This window comes from Canis lupus, chromosome 13 (genome assembly GCF_003254725.2).
Source record: "Canis lupus dingo isolate Sandy chromosome 13, ASM325472v2, whole genome shotgun sequence".
Classification (NCBI taxonomy): Eukaryota; Metazoa; Chordata; class Mammalia; order Carnivora; family Canidae; genus Canis; species Canis lupus.
This window is the reverse complement of record NC_064255.1, coordinates 28,214,132-28,229,543: the sequence shown is the minus strand read 5'-3', so window position 1 is coordinate 28,229,543 and position 15,412 is coordinate 28,214,132. Positions and strand designations below refer to the sequence as shown.

The window sequence follows — 15,412 nt, the reverse complement described above, 5'->3', positions numbered from 1 at the left end:
ACTGCACAGCACAACCCAGAAACCCAAACACTAGTTCTCGTGTCTAACACTGCTCAGGCCTCACGGGAACATTTCTCTTACCATATATTCTTGAAATGAAAGATGCCAAGTGCAAATGCCATGAAGATTTGTGAACGGAGGTGGTCGCAACTTTGCACAGAGGACCCCAGGGGTGAAAATGCTTCAGGAAGGCAAAAGATAAAGCAAGTAGCTCAGTTTTTCCCTTCATGAACGCAACAGTCCTTGGTTATAATCAGGCATCAATTTCCCAGGAATGCCAAACAATCGTTTTGGGGGACTCTCTTTGTATTCCAATGTATGGTTTCAAAGATACGCAGAATTAGCTGTGTATTCAGAATAACTGCACACGTCAACTCCTGCTTAAAATTTTATGTTCTTAAGCTTAGATGTAACATGCATAGAGCATTATCCTAAGACTTTACATTGGCAGCTTGATGGGCATCAGATGCAAGAAATATGAATATCTTATTTTCATACATATATTTAATAAAATTTAATCACATTAAAAATAAAGGAAATAACTGTATTTGAATAATTTTGCTGGAGATTTTTGATACTAATCAAATTTAATTATGTTTTCCACTTGAATTTTAAAAAGCAACATGAAATATTTTATAAGACAACATTTCAGAAACATATGCAAAATAATTTTAACTTCTCAAATGTGTACATTTTATGGAAATGTAATTTACATCTAAGCTTGCATTTAGCTTACATTTTCTGGAAACATACTCAAATTTTATATCCTTTGAATAGAACCCTATTTTATATTTTAATCTTATGATGTATTTTTGTCAACAGAACACAAGTAACATGAAAATTTTCATTATAAAAATATAAAGAATTATTTTGCCAAAGTGAAGTCAAGGAAAATAATTTTATGAAATAAGCATAAACTTATTTATAAATTATGAATCTCAACATTCGTGGTCAAAGAACAAGGTACCTAGACAAGAGCAATAATAATTGAGTTCAGTTGCTGACTGATATTTTGCTGACTTTTTCTCTTTGTTCTACTGTCATTCTTTGGAGTCATGGAAAAGGCACCTATAGTTCACTGCACCTGGCAGGCCCTCTGATGTTTGAAGAAAGTGATTGTGAGATCCCCAATCTTCTCTTCCCCAGTCTGGTTCAGGCTCCGCACATACTCTTCATCCATTGTCTGGACTGTCACTTCACTGCTATTTACAGTAAGAATCCTTCAGGGACCTTAAGAGACTTAACTACAGAACAAACAGGGTTGCTGGAAGGGAGGCAGGTGGGGGTTTGGGGTAACTAGGGGAGAGGCATTAAGGAGAGCATTTGATGGAATGAGCATTGGGTGTTATATGCAACTGGTGAATCACTAAACTCTACTTCTAAAACTAATAATACACTATATGTTAATTAATGAATTTAAATAAAATAAAAATAAATTAAAAAAAAAGTCTTTGGGGATCACCTAGTATGCACTGGGCATTGTGCTAGGCACTGAATATACAGACATGCAAACATGTTGCTTTTGCTATAAAGACATCAGATTCCAGCAAAGAAAATCTTGGGCAATCTTTGCTTTTTGATAGTTATTCCCTTTAAACTAAATGGCAGATCCTGGCATAAGCATACCCTAGATATTTCCCTCTTATTCATTCTATTATTAAACAGCCTTTAACAAAATATTGTAAACTGTTAACAATCTTATTGTTACAAAATATTATCAGTGGTATGTCAGGGGACTGGGGATTCTAAGATGGACAAAACAGTGTTCTGTTCTTAGGACTGTTCTTAGGAAGTTCAAGGATAAATGCTGCAGAGATAGACACAAATACTACGTGATAAATTCAATGGAGAGACCAGTATATGATGCTATGGGCATTTTCTTCCAAGTCACAAATACTTTTTGTCTTATTCCATATCATCCTCAAGCTACCAACTGATAGAGCCAACTTAATTATATGTACTCTTACCACTTTCTCACCTCACTGAAATCCCCCAGTACACTGAAACCTAACATCTAGCCCACCCTCTTCTTTTGTGGCCCTAACCAAGGTCACCAATGACCTCCTTGCCAGAAAGCCAATGAACACTTTCATTCTTTGCCTTAATTTCCATGAACATGGGCCTCCTTCTTGAATAACTTTTTCCATTGGTTTCCCTGACACCACATCCTTCTAGTGACTTCTCCAAGCTTTCTGGTTAACCCTTGTCAGCCTTTTTTTTTTATGATTTCCTGTTATTCTGCTCATTTCTCAAACCTCAGTCCCCAATAGGTCTCCCACATGTATGAATCATGCCTGATGATTGCTACCATAAATATGCTGATTGCAACCATAAACATGCTGGGAGGTTGCAACCATAAGTAAACTAGGTATTGACAACTCTAGATCTGACCAAAACCTTTCTCCTGAGTTATGACATATATATACAACCGCCAACTCAGCACCTCTTAGATGTTGCTCAGGACCATTAAACTCAGGCTAAATGAGTGAGCTATTTCCTACCCTAATGTGTTTCTCCTCCATTTCTCCTATCTTAGTGAAGAAAGATGCCGTCTCTACCATGACCCAGAAGCCAGGTTAATCTTTTAGTCTCTTACACGTATTCAGCACCAACAACTATCAATTAAAAAATCTTTTTATTATTGAAGCACAATTAACATGTGATGTTATGTTAGTTTCAGGTATACAACGTATCAATTTGACAACTCCATACTTTTTCAAGGCTCACCACAAGACATGTAGTCACCATACAACGCCATTACAATATTATCGACTATATTCCCTATGCTGTGCATTCTATCTCCATGACTTATTTATTTTATAACTGAAAGTTTGTACCTCTTAATCCCCTTTATCTATTTTGCCCATTTCCCACCCCCGTCTTCTCTGGCAGAAGCTATCTATGTATAATCTTAAAAATGTCAACTCTCCATTCTACTGCTACTAGCTTGGCTCAGGCCACCAAGCTCCATGTCTCATGGAGTAACACAGTGGTCCATTGAATTTATCTCCCTGTGTGAAGCTGGTTTTATGTCCTTCCAAATGACCCTCCATAGGTGGCTAGAGCCATCTTTCAAAAGTGCAAATCTGACTGTGTCACTTTATTGATTAAAGCTTCCTAATGACTCCCATTGCCCTGCAGCATGGAAGAACAAAGTATTCTGGGAAATAGTAAGAAATTGGGTATTGCAAGAATATAAAGTTCAACAGGAGGATAGCCACACTGATAGAAAAAGGTAAGCACAAACTGAGCTGGACTAAGAAGATTGTCATTGGAACATTAATCTCCAAGGGCACAAACACAGAACTGAAATAAATCAGAGCAGATGCCAGTTAGCTCAAATTTTCACCGAGAACCTATAGAATTGGAGAAAATTACATTTGTTCCAATCTCGCCAATAAAAGTGTTCTAGAGTAAAAATGAAAAAAAAAAGACTTCCTACTGATATTTTCTGTTTTATCTCTGTTTAGAAGTTTTTGCAGCATGGCACTAAAATTACATTGTGCAGCTAGGGGTAGCAACCTCAGTGCCTCACTAGCCACATGACAGTGACTTGGAGCTAACGGTTTTCCCCGCTCTGCTGAAAGCACCTGACACATGAGGCATTGCTGTTGTGCTTCTTGCAGTTTTAGTTTTATTTTTTGTCATAAATTCACTATTTTTTTATTTTTTTAAATTTAAATTCAATTTGTCAACATATAGTATAATACCCAGTGCTCATCTCAACATGTGCTCTCCTTAGTGCCCATCACCCAGGGATCCTATCCCCCCCACCAATCAGAGAAAGACAATTATCATATGGGGCATTACTGCTGTGATGGAGTCTATGTGCCTGCAGCCTCTGTCAGTAGAGAGGTGAGTGACCAGTATCTTGAGTAAGATAGAAACTGGGTAGTGCTGCATGCTAGATGAGTCTATTCATATGGAAGTCCAAAATGGAGAAATCTGTAGAGTCAGGAAATTGCTTGGGGCTGGGGGGCCCAGGCATAGGGAGTAGGGAAGTGACAGCTAAAGGATACAGAGTCTCTTTCTGAGCTGATGAAAATGTTATAAAATTGACTGTGGTTATGGTTGCACAATTCTGTGATTAGATTAAGCACTACTGAATACTTCAAAATGAGTGAATTTTATGATAAGTGCCATATCTCAAACTTCTGATGCTATATATTAGGAAGTAATAAAATCATTATAATACCTTTTAAAGCACCACATTTTAGATTTCTCACTGTTTTTTTTTTTTAATTTAAATTCAATTAGCAACATATGGCACCTCACCAGTTTCAGTTGTGGAGTGCAGCAATTCATCAGTTGCAGACAACAATCAGTGTTCATCATGTCACGTCCCCTCCTTGATGCCCATCACCCAGTTATCCCATCCCCCAAGCCCCCTCCCCTCCAGCCACCCTCAGCTCTCTCCCATAGACTTCTCACTATTTTTGAAAGGGCTTTATAATACAAACTCACTTCCCAGTTAACTTTCAGAACATTTGTTTGCTATGCTTTATCTTTCGTGTAATTCTAAATCAGTTAAAAGTTTAATTATGATCTTAATTAAAACTGGAATAAAATATCATTTCAAATAAGACAATTTTCTTTCATGTTCATTTGCATGTCATAAAGCTCTTAATGGAGCAAAAAGCAAGCAGTAAATAATTTTAATAATAAAATAGTGGTTTATTTGTAATCTCTCTAAATATTGAACAAATATTTTTTAAAATGTAGCTTTGAAAGAACACCAAAGAATTAAATTGCTGTATACATTGAACATGCTCTGAGCCACAGAGAGCAGATTTCACTGTTTCTTCCAGAGATAGTCACCCCATCTTATAAAATGGGCAGCTAGGAACAATGTCGAGGACTGGGGTGGCATGGTGGAGGGCTGTGGGGAACAACACATGAATGGGGAATCAGGAGAAGCCCTGCATAGACCAATGGTAAGAATGGTCCTGGATCAAGTGTGTGAGGAGGACCAAGAGAAAGAGGAGGGAAAGAGGAGAAGAGAGACTGGGAAGAGAGCCTAAGTCAGGATTCCTGGTTTCTGGTCCCAACTTGAGTTGGTTCTGTGTCTCTAAGCAAGTTGCTTTCTTCTTCTGAGCCAGCCCAGTCTGAAATATAATTCAAGTCATATATGTAATTTAAAATTTTCTAGTGGTCAGATTTAAAGAGTAGAAAGAAACAGGTGAAATTAATTTTAAATATATGTCATTTAACCCAATACATCTGCAGGACAATTATTTAACAATCAGTTAATAATTATTTTTTTGGTTAAGTTAATAATTATTAATGAGAAATTTTACATTTGTTTTCTTACTAAGTATTTGAAATCTGAAGTGAAGTTTGCACTTTCTGTATGTGCAAATTCAGACCACAGCATGGCTCAACACAAGCCAAGGCTCCACTTTCCTCTCCATAAAAAATAAAAGTAGGGATACTGCATAAATTCTAGGCTTATTCCTAACATCAGTAAATTTCTTAGCCATATGGAAGCTGACCCATAAGCTTTCCCCAATTGCACAGATACCTTGCTTACATTAAGCTTCCCTCTGCTTCTTCAGTTCCAGTTCAGCAAAGCACAACAAAACATTCTGGAATCAGGTACCGCACTGTCCTTCAAAATCATTGATCCACATGTGCCTGCTCCTGATTCTCAATCCATGGATCCTCTCCACATTCTGCTGCAATTCCTGTAGATCCTTATGCTCTTATAAAGACACAAACAGTGCTCATCGAGAACTTCCAGAAGGATCCTGAGGACGCTGATAAAGAAAGAAAACTATTTCTAGGGGAAAGGTGTAGAAGCATTATAAGGGGAGACACTTCTGGCCAGGAACACTGACTCTAGAAGCTGCATGGCTCAGTGGACAGAATGGAGGCTTAGGTTTAGGCAGACACAGATTCAGACCACGGTCCCAGATGGATAAGACTGGGCCAGTACCAAGCCATTGAGCCACCCTCTCATCTGTAAAAACAGTCTAGAGATAGCTACTTCACAGAGTTGTGGAGAGGTTACAGGTGGTGGCAAACATGAGGGGTTGGCTGGCAATAGCCAGGTCACCAGATAACCCCCATCATCAAGTCAAAGGGCTGTCTTTATGTTTTGATTACTGTGGCCCATCTCCCCATGCCCTGGATCAGGGAGGCTCACAGAGCATCCCCGATGGTCAACTCACACTGCAGGGAGAGAACTCAGGATTCTAGAACCAATGCTCAGCCACGTCAGCTCCTCTTTCAGAATACCCCTGGAACACCAGTGTCTGCACCCTCTCAGTCACTTCTGTCCCTGCTGAGTGGCTGTGAAAATGTCAGGTTCCCTCAAAGAAGGTAGAGACCTACTAACTCCTATCCCGTCCATTCCCCTTTCCGAAGAATGCCCAGCAGTCTAGTTTGGATCTTTCTCTGAGGTCATCCATAATGCTGTGAGTTTTCTCACAAAATGAAAGCCAGAATTCCACAGACACACATTTTGATGGATCAGAGAAGTTGAGGCACCTTATTACCAGCCCTCAAATAGGTCAGCTGTTCAAGCCCAGAGTGCTACAACCTCAGCATCAGATGGAGATTTAGACATCAAGCTTCAGTCCGTCTCAAATAAGAAAGGATGAAATCAGAGAGTTAATATTACTTGCCAGAGGCCATGCGGCATGTTGAGGCAGAGACAGAACCAGAGCTGATGGTTATGTCTCCTGTCTTCCAATCTTTCCTTCTGTCTGCTACACCTCATGGTTTATCTATCTTACATAAACGTAGCAACAGCACAATACATAGATTCTCCTCAAATCCTGTGTTGATGAACTAGTAAAATATCTGGTTACTGCTCCTTAGACCAAGTTGTAGGGATGCTGTAGAGAAAACACACATAATGGAGGCTGCAAGAAATCGAATTGTAATATTCCAATAGAAATATTCACATAATCGAACATATGTGAAACACATCCAAAATCTCTGCAGGAAATCTCCTCTGGTAGTTGATTAGTTGATTGGTCCTTTGTTGCTAAAATTTTATTTTAAAAAAACTGAAGAAAAAATCAATGTTTAAAGATAAAGGAGATCAGGATAGCCTGTCTCCAACCCCCTAGAATTTGCCATGTTGGTATGTGGATTATTTTGAGCTGAAGGCACTTGAGACCCTGCAGGCTCAAGAGACTTTTGTTCCTCCCTTAATAACACAGAAGAATCTAAATTGAGGGTCTTGCTCAGCAATAAGGGTTATTAACAGAGACAAATTTTATCTGAGTGACCCATCTGTATGGTAGGGCTAACATCTCATTACCAAACATCTGGTCTTCTTACTGCTCTGTGGAGTGCATTCCTTTCTGTAGAGGCCACTTTTAGACAATAGGCTTGAGGCATGGAGACTTGATCAAGGCCTGCAGTGACCACCTGGCTGAATACAGACAGGCCCATAGGTGATCCACCTCAAAATATCCATAGGTCCTACCTAACCAATGCATTATTTGCAACCAGACACAGTTACCAAGAAAGGGAAGATTTCATATGTCGCCATACCCCCTCATCTTCTCCCTTTAAAAACAGCCCCCACCCACTGCCTGGTTGCAGACAGCTCCTCCTCTACTGTCTGGCTCACCCATAGCATATTCAATCAACTTCTATCTCCCTTGTCCTGCTTCAGGTGAATCCTTTCACTGACCAGCCCCCATCCAATCATTGTCCCAAATTGGCAGGGTCCCCAACCAATCAGGAGAGACACTACATTTAGATATCACACACACTTTCCTCTGAAGTGTGGTGTCTTCTAGACCCTTGCCCCTTTCTCCATAGTTCAGAATGACATTTATACCTCATATTGCCTGACTGTCTTTGGAACTTCCATGTCTGTGTGGCATCCCCATATGTATGTCTATTATATTTGATTTTTTCCTGTTAATATGTCTCATGTCAATTTGATTCTTAGTCCAGCTAGAAGGGCCTTTGAGGAGATAGGAATTCTTGCTCACCTTAAATACTGTCTTCAGCTCAAGATACAAGAAGACATGGGGGTAGGGGGTTGGCGGTAGCCAATTATAGGAGGCTATCAGGAAAGCACAGTAAGTGGGGAAAGTTAGTTTTGCAGATTTGGGTAATTGTCATCCCAATAGCTAAGAGTTACTAGAGATTTCCTCATCCTTCTCTTTCTGGTACAGAGAGGGAGACACCCTGATGAAAGAGATTTCTCTTACAAATGTAAATGTGTCTCATCTAAAGAGATGACTTGTACTCAGAATTCAGAGTTTTTATGTGTGTCTGCTGCTTCCTAAAAGTAATCAGCCTAAAAATAATCCTTGTGCCATACAGACATATTTTAGGGTGGCAATAAGGCTAAAATGTTCTTGGAGGAAATGAGCAATGACCCATGTCCTGTTGGTAAGAAGATTATCTTTTTTTCCTCCTCTTTCTCTGTGGGAAGATAAAGTATGAGAAGGAGATGAAAAGGGGCACAAGGGTGAAGGTCCATGGTCATTATGGATGCTCAGTGAAGGAATTGGTGGGAGAAGGACATCTACTACCAAGGGGAGCCTTGGACTCAGTCAGTTGCAGAAAAATCAAGGGGAAACACAGCTAATTTTGAGCTACATAAAAAAAGTGTTTTAAAAATACAAGCTTTCATTTAAAATGCAAAAGGATGCAAGATTTAGTGGAGATTAAAGTGATTTATCGTATGGCAGCAGCTCTGGAAGGTGTTTATTTATAGACAATTATACACATCCTTGCAGGGACAGTAATAGCCCGGGAGAGAATATGTCCCACATGGGTCCCTTAGTTCTTGTGTGTTCTTCAGAGTCCTGCTCATCTCCTAGATTAGGCCTGTGTGTAGGATGATGGTCAGGTAGACACTAGGGTTTCCAGGCTTTCTCTGACCCATAGCACCCCTAATCCTTTTGGCTGGACACTGCCAGCCCCATAGGCCTAGGAAAGAGCCACCTTCCAGAAACTGGGCAATACCTCCACCTCACACCAGTCAGAATGGCTAAAGTGAACAACTCAGGAAATGACAGGTGTTGACTAGGATGTGGAGAAAGAGGAACCCTCTTACATTCTTGTTGAGAATGCAGACTGGTATAGCTACTCTGGAAAACAGTATGGAGATTTCTTAAAAAGTTAAAACTAGAGCTACCCCATGATCCAGCAGTTGCACCACTAGGTATTTACCCAAAGGATAAACATAGTGATCTGAAGGGACATCTGCACCCCAATGTTTATAGCAGCAATGTCCACAATAGCCCAAATATGGAAAGAGCTGAGATGTCTCTAGACAGATGAATGGATAAAGATTGGTAAATATATACAATGGGATATTACTCAGCCATCAAAAAGAATGAATACCTACCATTTACATTGACATGGATGGAATTGGAGGCTATTACGCTGAGTGAAATAAGTCAATCAGAAAAAAGACAATTATCCTATTGTTTTACTCATATATGGAATATAAGAAACAGCACAGAAGATCATAGGAGATAAGAGGGAAAACTGAAAGGAAAGTGATCAGAGAGGGAGAGAAACCATGAGAGACTCTTAACTCTAATAAACAAACTGAGGGTCACTGGAGGGAAGGTGGATGCCGAATGGGGTAATTAGGTGATGGGTATTAAAGACGGCATGTGATATGATGAGCACTGGGTGTTATATGCAACTGATGAATTATTGAACTCTACATCTGAAACTAAGGATGTACTATATGTTGCCTAATTGAAGAAAGAAAGAAAGAAAGAAAGAAAGAAAGAAAGAAAGAAAGAAAGAAAGAAAGAGAAAAGAAAAGAGAAAAAAGAAAAAAGAAAAAAAGAAAAGAAAAGAAAGAAAAGAGAAAAAGAAAAGAAAGAGAAAAAGGAAGGAAGGAAGGAGGGAGGGAGGGAGGGATGGGGGGTGAGGAGGGAGGAATTGGAAAACACCTTATCCCTTTTAACCCAAGAGCTGGGAAAGCAACTCGGAACTCTGTGGGACATGGAGCTGTGAGACATCGGATAATAACTATAACGATAGCTAGCTAGCATTATTGCCTACTTGTGTGACACTATTTGGGATTATAACATCTACACAGCCACAATCTAGGACATCTCTTCTCCAGCCTGGGCCACTTTATTAACCTTGTCCCACTGCTTCTGCTCTTCTCCCCCACCCTCCCCCTGATTCCTATCTCCAAACAGCCAGAACCAGCCTTCTAAGCATAAAGAACATTGCATGACAACCTTGTTTAAAATTCTCAGTGGCTTCAGATTGTACACTGAGAATTATATGTTCTCATTCATTTGGGGAATATAAATAATAGTGAAAGGGAAAATAAGGGAAGGGAGAAGAAATGTGTGGGAAATATCAGAAAGGGAGACAGAACGTAAAGACTGCTAACTCTGGGAAACGAACTAGGGGTGGTAGAAGGGGAGGAGGGCGGGGGGTGGGAGTGAATGGGTGACGGGCACTGGGTATTATTCTGTATGTTAGTAAATTGAACACCAATAAAAAAAAAAAAAAAGAAAAAAAAAAAATAAAATTCTCAGTGGCTTCAGATTGTACAGAAGGGAGAAAAGTCCTACCACTCACTCATTCCATAAATTCCAGCCACACTGGACATCTTTTTGTTCTCAAACCAGACACACTTGTCTCCAAGTTAGGGCAGGTGTTACTGTTCCCTCTGCATGGAAGGCTGCCCCTGGATCTTTCCATGGGAGCCCCTCTTTGGCATTCAGCTTTTAGTTCAAATGCCACCTCTTCAGGAGGCCTTCCCTGATCACCCATTAGCCACCCCACTCACACTCCTACTTACTTTTTCTTACTTCTTTATATTTTGTTTCTTCACAGTATTTGTGACCATCTGAAATTCTTTTATTCGTCCATTTGTTTCCTCGTACGCTGTCTCCTTGCCATGAGGCTAGAGGTTCCATGAAAACAAGGTCTTATTGGAACCTCCAGAGGTTGGAGCTCCACTCAAAGCCTAATTTGGGGCCCACGTTGGAACCAGATCCTTTATGTCTCCTCTTCTCGCCAAAAAATAGTTTTGAATCCAATGTCAGCTAGTCATCTCAAACAAGGCCCACTTTTGGGGAAGACGAGAGACTGCTCCAGCAGCCTGGCAAGGATTCTTGTAAGTAGTGCCTCATAGAAGATCCATAGCTGGACTTGCCTTTTTCCTTCTCAGACCTAGCCTGTGTCACTAATGAAACCCCCACTGCCTGGAAAAGCCAAGAGGGGTCATTAAATACAACAATCAGCCTGATCAGGACGACTTAAGAACGTGAAAAATAAAGACAAGACACATCCTCTGCAACACAGATTGCCAGCTCTGAGTTATTTAAAGTCTCTTTCCTAAAAGGTACCAATTCTTGCTGTCTGAGGATGTCAGAGCTTACAGGCAAGACCACAAACTCAACCTTTTCCCCAGCCTTGAACCAGCCACTGAAACATTGTAAATCGGAACATTCCTGCATCTCATGGCCTCCACAAGATGGAATTCCTCTTTATAGCCACTTTCTTCAGGGTGAGTAGACACAGGACTCAGCTTCTTAGAGACACTTTGCTTGATGAGAATGGTTCACTTTTTCTGAATTATCTATGCTGGCCCCCTTATCACAGATGCAAATAAATAAATAAATAAATATCCCCCAAATGTGGGTTGGGAACCAACAACATTACTCAGGCTTCTCCAAATAGGCCACTAGCTGCTCTCTTGAAAAAGAATTTCAGAGTTGAAAAGAATAGTGGAAATGTTCCCAGCCCAGCATCTCCCAATGTGTATTTTATTAAATACTGGAATTACGAGATGTTAATAGGTGAGAAAGGGTGTTTAGGGAAAAAATTTTTAAATGTAGAGAATGCCATGTCTCACAAAGTTAGACAGGTTTCTTATGGAAGGTCTTGTAGGGTCTCTAAGATGCATTGGGAGTTTACTGGGGAGAAATAGGATATCACATCTGTTGTTATCCATGGGACCCTTTGTCATGGAACATCTTGCTGGATTAGTGTTCAGTGAACTTTGGGAAGTTCTGGTCTAGTCTTACTTTACGCAAGTCTCCGATCTGCAAACAGTTATTTGTGTCCGGTGTATAAAATTTCCTAGAGATTACTTTAATTGAAATTTCACAAAAGGAGAAATGAACAGTAAAAGACAAGATGTCTTGGTGGAATGCATATGGATTAGAATCCTGGCAATCACAGCCATTAGATGTGTGGTTCAGAGAGAGCTGTGTCATACTTTTCAGAAGGCTCAGGTGAACCCAAAGCAAAAGGATGAATAACCAGTATCTCCTGCTGGGGAGGATCAGCAGTGCATGAGACCATCCATCAAAGGTCAGCCCTGCAGCACTCCGGGAACACCTCTAAGCTGGTGTTGTCTGCTACCATCTGCTCATGTCTTTCCCAGGTGTTTGGTTCTCTTGGCCAAAAGTTTATAACTATTTGGTTGTTTTCTACAAAAATCCCATATTCCTCTTCATATCAAATAGACCACACCTGTGGATGTTGATTCATTCAACATTTGTTAAGAACCTGCTAAGTGTAAGCATTTTACTTGCCATATAAATATCACCAGGCTAGCTAGAAGGCAAGGCCACCACTCTGGCCTCCTGACACTTTCAGCTTACACAGACTGTCTCATTGATTCTAGTCCACATCCTGAGTGTTTTCTTCTACCTGCCCTCTAGGGAAGGGAAAGTACCTGTTGTGATCACCATTCCTTCAGAACTTACTCCAACAACGTGTTCATCCAGTCGTCATTTCATCCACCAAGGCTGTGCATCATGCTGGGTTTTCTAACAAGTACTGAGAACAAAGGATTAACAAGACCCAGGCCCTGCCTTCAAGGACTTCATTACTGAGCAAACAGGCATGGCTTCCCTCCAGGTAGATAGCAGAATATGCCTCTGAATGTTGAAAAAATGAAAAAACAAAAACAGGCATTCATTTTATTTATTTTTTAATTTTTTATTTAAATTCAATTTAGTTAACATATAGTGTATTATTAGTTCCATGGATAGCATTTAGTTATTCATCAGTTGCATACAACACAGAGTGCTCATCACATTACATGCCCTCCTCAATGCCCATCACCCAGTTACCCCATCCTCATGCACGCCTCTCAGGTTGTTCCCTAGAGTTAAGAGTCTCTTATGGTCCACCTTCCTCTCTGTTTTTATCTGATTTTATTTTTCCTTCCTTTCCCCTATATTCATCTGTTTTGTTTCTTAAATCCCACATATGAGTGAAATCATATGGTATTTGTCTTTCTCTGACTGACTTATTTCACTTAGCATAATAACCTCTAGTTTCATTCATGTCATTGCAAATGGCAAGATTTCATTCTTTTTGATGACTGAGTGATATTTCATTGTGTATATAGACTACATCTTCTTTATCCATTTATCCATTGATGGACAGCTAGGCTCTTTCCATAGTTTGGTTATTGTGGACATAGCTGCTATAAACAGGTGCAGGTGCCCCTATCGAATCACTATGTTTGTATGCTTTGGATAAATACTTAATAGTGCAATTGCAGAGTCCTAGGGTAACTCTATTTTTAACTTTTTAAGAAAACTCCATACTGTTTTCCAGAGTGAATGTACCAGTTTTCATTCCCACCAAGAGTGCAAGAGGGCTCCCCTGTATCCACGTCCTTGCCAACATCTGTTAGCCATTCTGACGCTTGAGGTGGTATTGCATTGTTGTTTTGATTTGTATTTCCGTGATGCCAAGTGCTATTGAGCATTTCTTCATGTTTCTGTTAGCCGTTCATTTTAGACTGAAAGTTAGAAACCCTACTTGTCATTTACCATCTGGATAGCTGTGAAGAATCTCACTAACCCCTCTATACCTTAGCTGCTACTTGTTCAGGAATGATCCACCTGGTCTCTCTCTTCAGATTTTAAACACTGGACACTTACATAACATTTAACAATATGTAAGTGCTTTTAACATGTATTTTTAGTCTTCACAATCACTTATAAGTATTATCTTTAGTATTATTAGATATCAATACTTATTAATACGAGATATAAATACTAGTATTATTATTATCACTGGTTGTTTTGTATTAGTATTAGCATTAGTATTATAAGTGAGAAGTATCATCATTAGCAAAGGTGATCATATACCTGATATCCCTGGAACAGAGCCAGGAAAGCTCATATCTTCATACAGTTATTAAAAGTACACCAGGGGTGCCTATGTGGCTTAGTAGGTTGAGCGTCCGACTCTTGATTTCAGCTCAGGTTGTGTCTCAGAGTGGTAAGATCAAGCCCTGAGAGGGCTCCACACTCAGCACAGAATCTGCTGGATATTCTCTCTCTCTTTCTCTCCGTCTCTCTCTCTTTCTCTTTCTTTCCCTCTGCCCCTCCCCCAGCTCACTGTAAATAAATGAAATATTTTTTCTAAGTACTTGAAAAATATGTTTTAAGATTTTATTTATTTATTCATGAGACAGAGAGACAGACAGACAGAGACACAGGCAGAGAGAGAAGCAGGCTCCATGCAGGGAGCCCGACATGGAACTCGATCCCGGAAAAAAAATTTTTATTTGAATGCAGCTGACACACAGTGTCACATTAGTTTCAGGTGTACAACATAGTGATTAGACAAGTTTATACATTATCCCATTCTCACCACAAGTATAGCTACCATCTGCCACCATACAAACACCATTACGATATCATTGACTATATTCCTTATGCTGTGACTTTTATTCCCTTGCCTTATTCATTCCAAAACTAGCAACCTTTATCTCCCACTCTCCTTCACCCATTTGACCCATCTCCCCACCCCCACACCTCTGGCAACCATCAGCTTGTTCTCTGTATTTACAGGTCTGAGTCTGCTTTTGGTTGGTTTATTCATTTGGTTTTTTAGATTCCACATATAAGCACCTGATGTTTATTCCAGCATTATTTACAATAGCTGAGATTGGAAAAGTACTCACTTTTAAGCTCAAAAGTATCTAGGTCTGGATGGTAGACTTTAGGATCACGCAGTCATTAGTCCTGATCCAAATAAGGCTGAGAGAGGCCATGCAAGACTTCCAAGATCACCCAGCTGGTAAGTGGACAAGCCCTGAGTAAATGCAGAGTCATCTTATTCTAAATGCCACTGCCTTGGAACCGTCATAAGCAGGACCAACCCTTTGTGAGAATGAGAAGTCAACGGGATAGGAAAGTGCTCTGGAAACTGAGATGACGTGCTATTTGGGCAACGTGCTCTTATTAATAATCCATCCTCTGTCCTATTCTTCCCAAGTCCTGGGCTTGGGAGACTAAGTCACGGATGAGACAGCCCAGAATCAGCTGAGAAGCCACAACAGGTGTGACCAGGAAGGAAGAAACTTTCTCACATGTAGGCAAAGAAAAATCTATTCAACAAAGAAAAGCCGTGAAACTCAGGCTGAGTGACAGGGTCTATCACTGAGAAGAGGAAACAGAGCAGAGGCTCAGTGCTTCCT

The 15,412-nt window shown here is 40.1% G+C and overlaps 1 long non-coding RNA gene across 2 annotated transcripts; it reads right to left on the bottom strand.

Annotated features, from left to right (window-relative positions):
- Positions 1-6,631: 6,631 nt before the first annotated feature.
- On the bottom strand, positions 6,632-15,167 carry LOC118354393 (uncharacterized). 2 transcript variants are annotated; one of them, XR_004814823.2, is made up of 4 exons: positions 14,897-15,167; positions 12,644-12,848; positions 10,757-11,162; positions 6,632-6,839 (listed from the first exon to the last, which is right to left on the bottom strand). It is a non-coding gene; the product is annotated as an uncharacterized LOC118354393 (long non-coding RNA). The 2 variants fall into 2 exon arrangements; XR_004814824.2 differs by having other exon boundaries at positions 12,675-12,848.
- Positions 15,168-15,412: the final 245 nt, after the last annotated feature.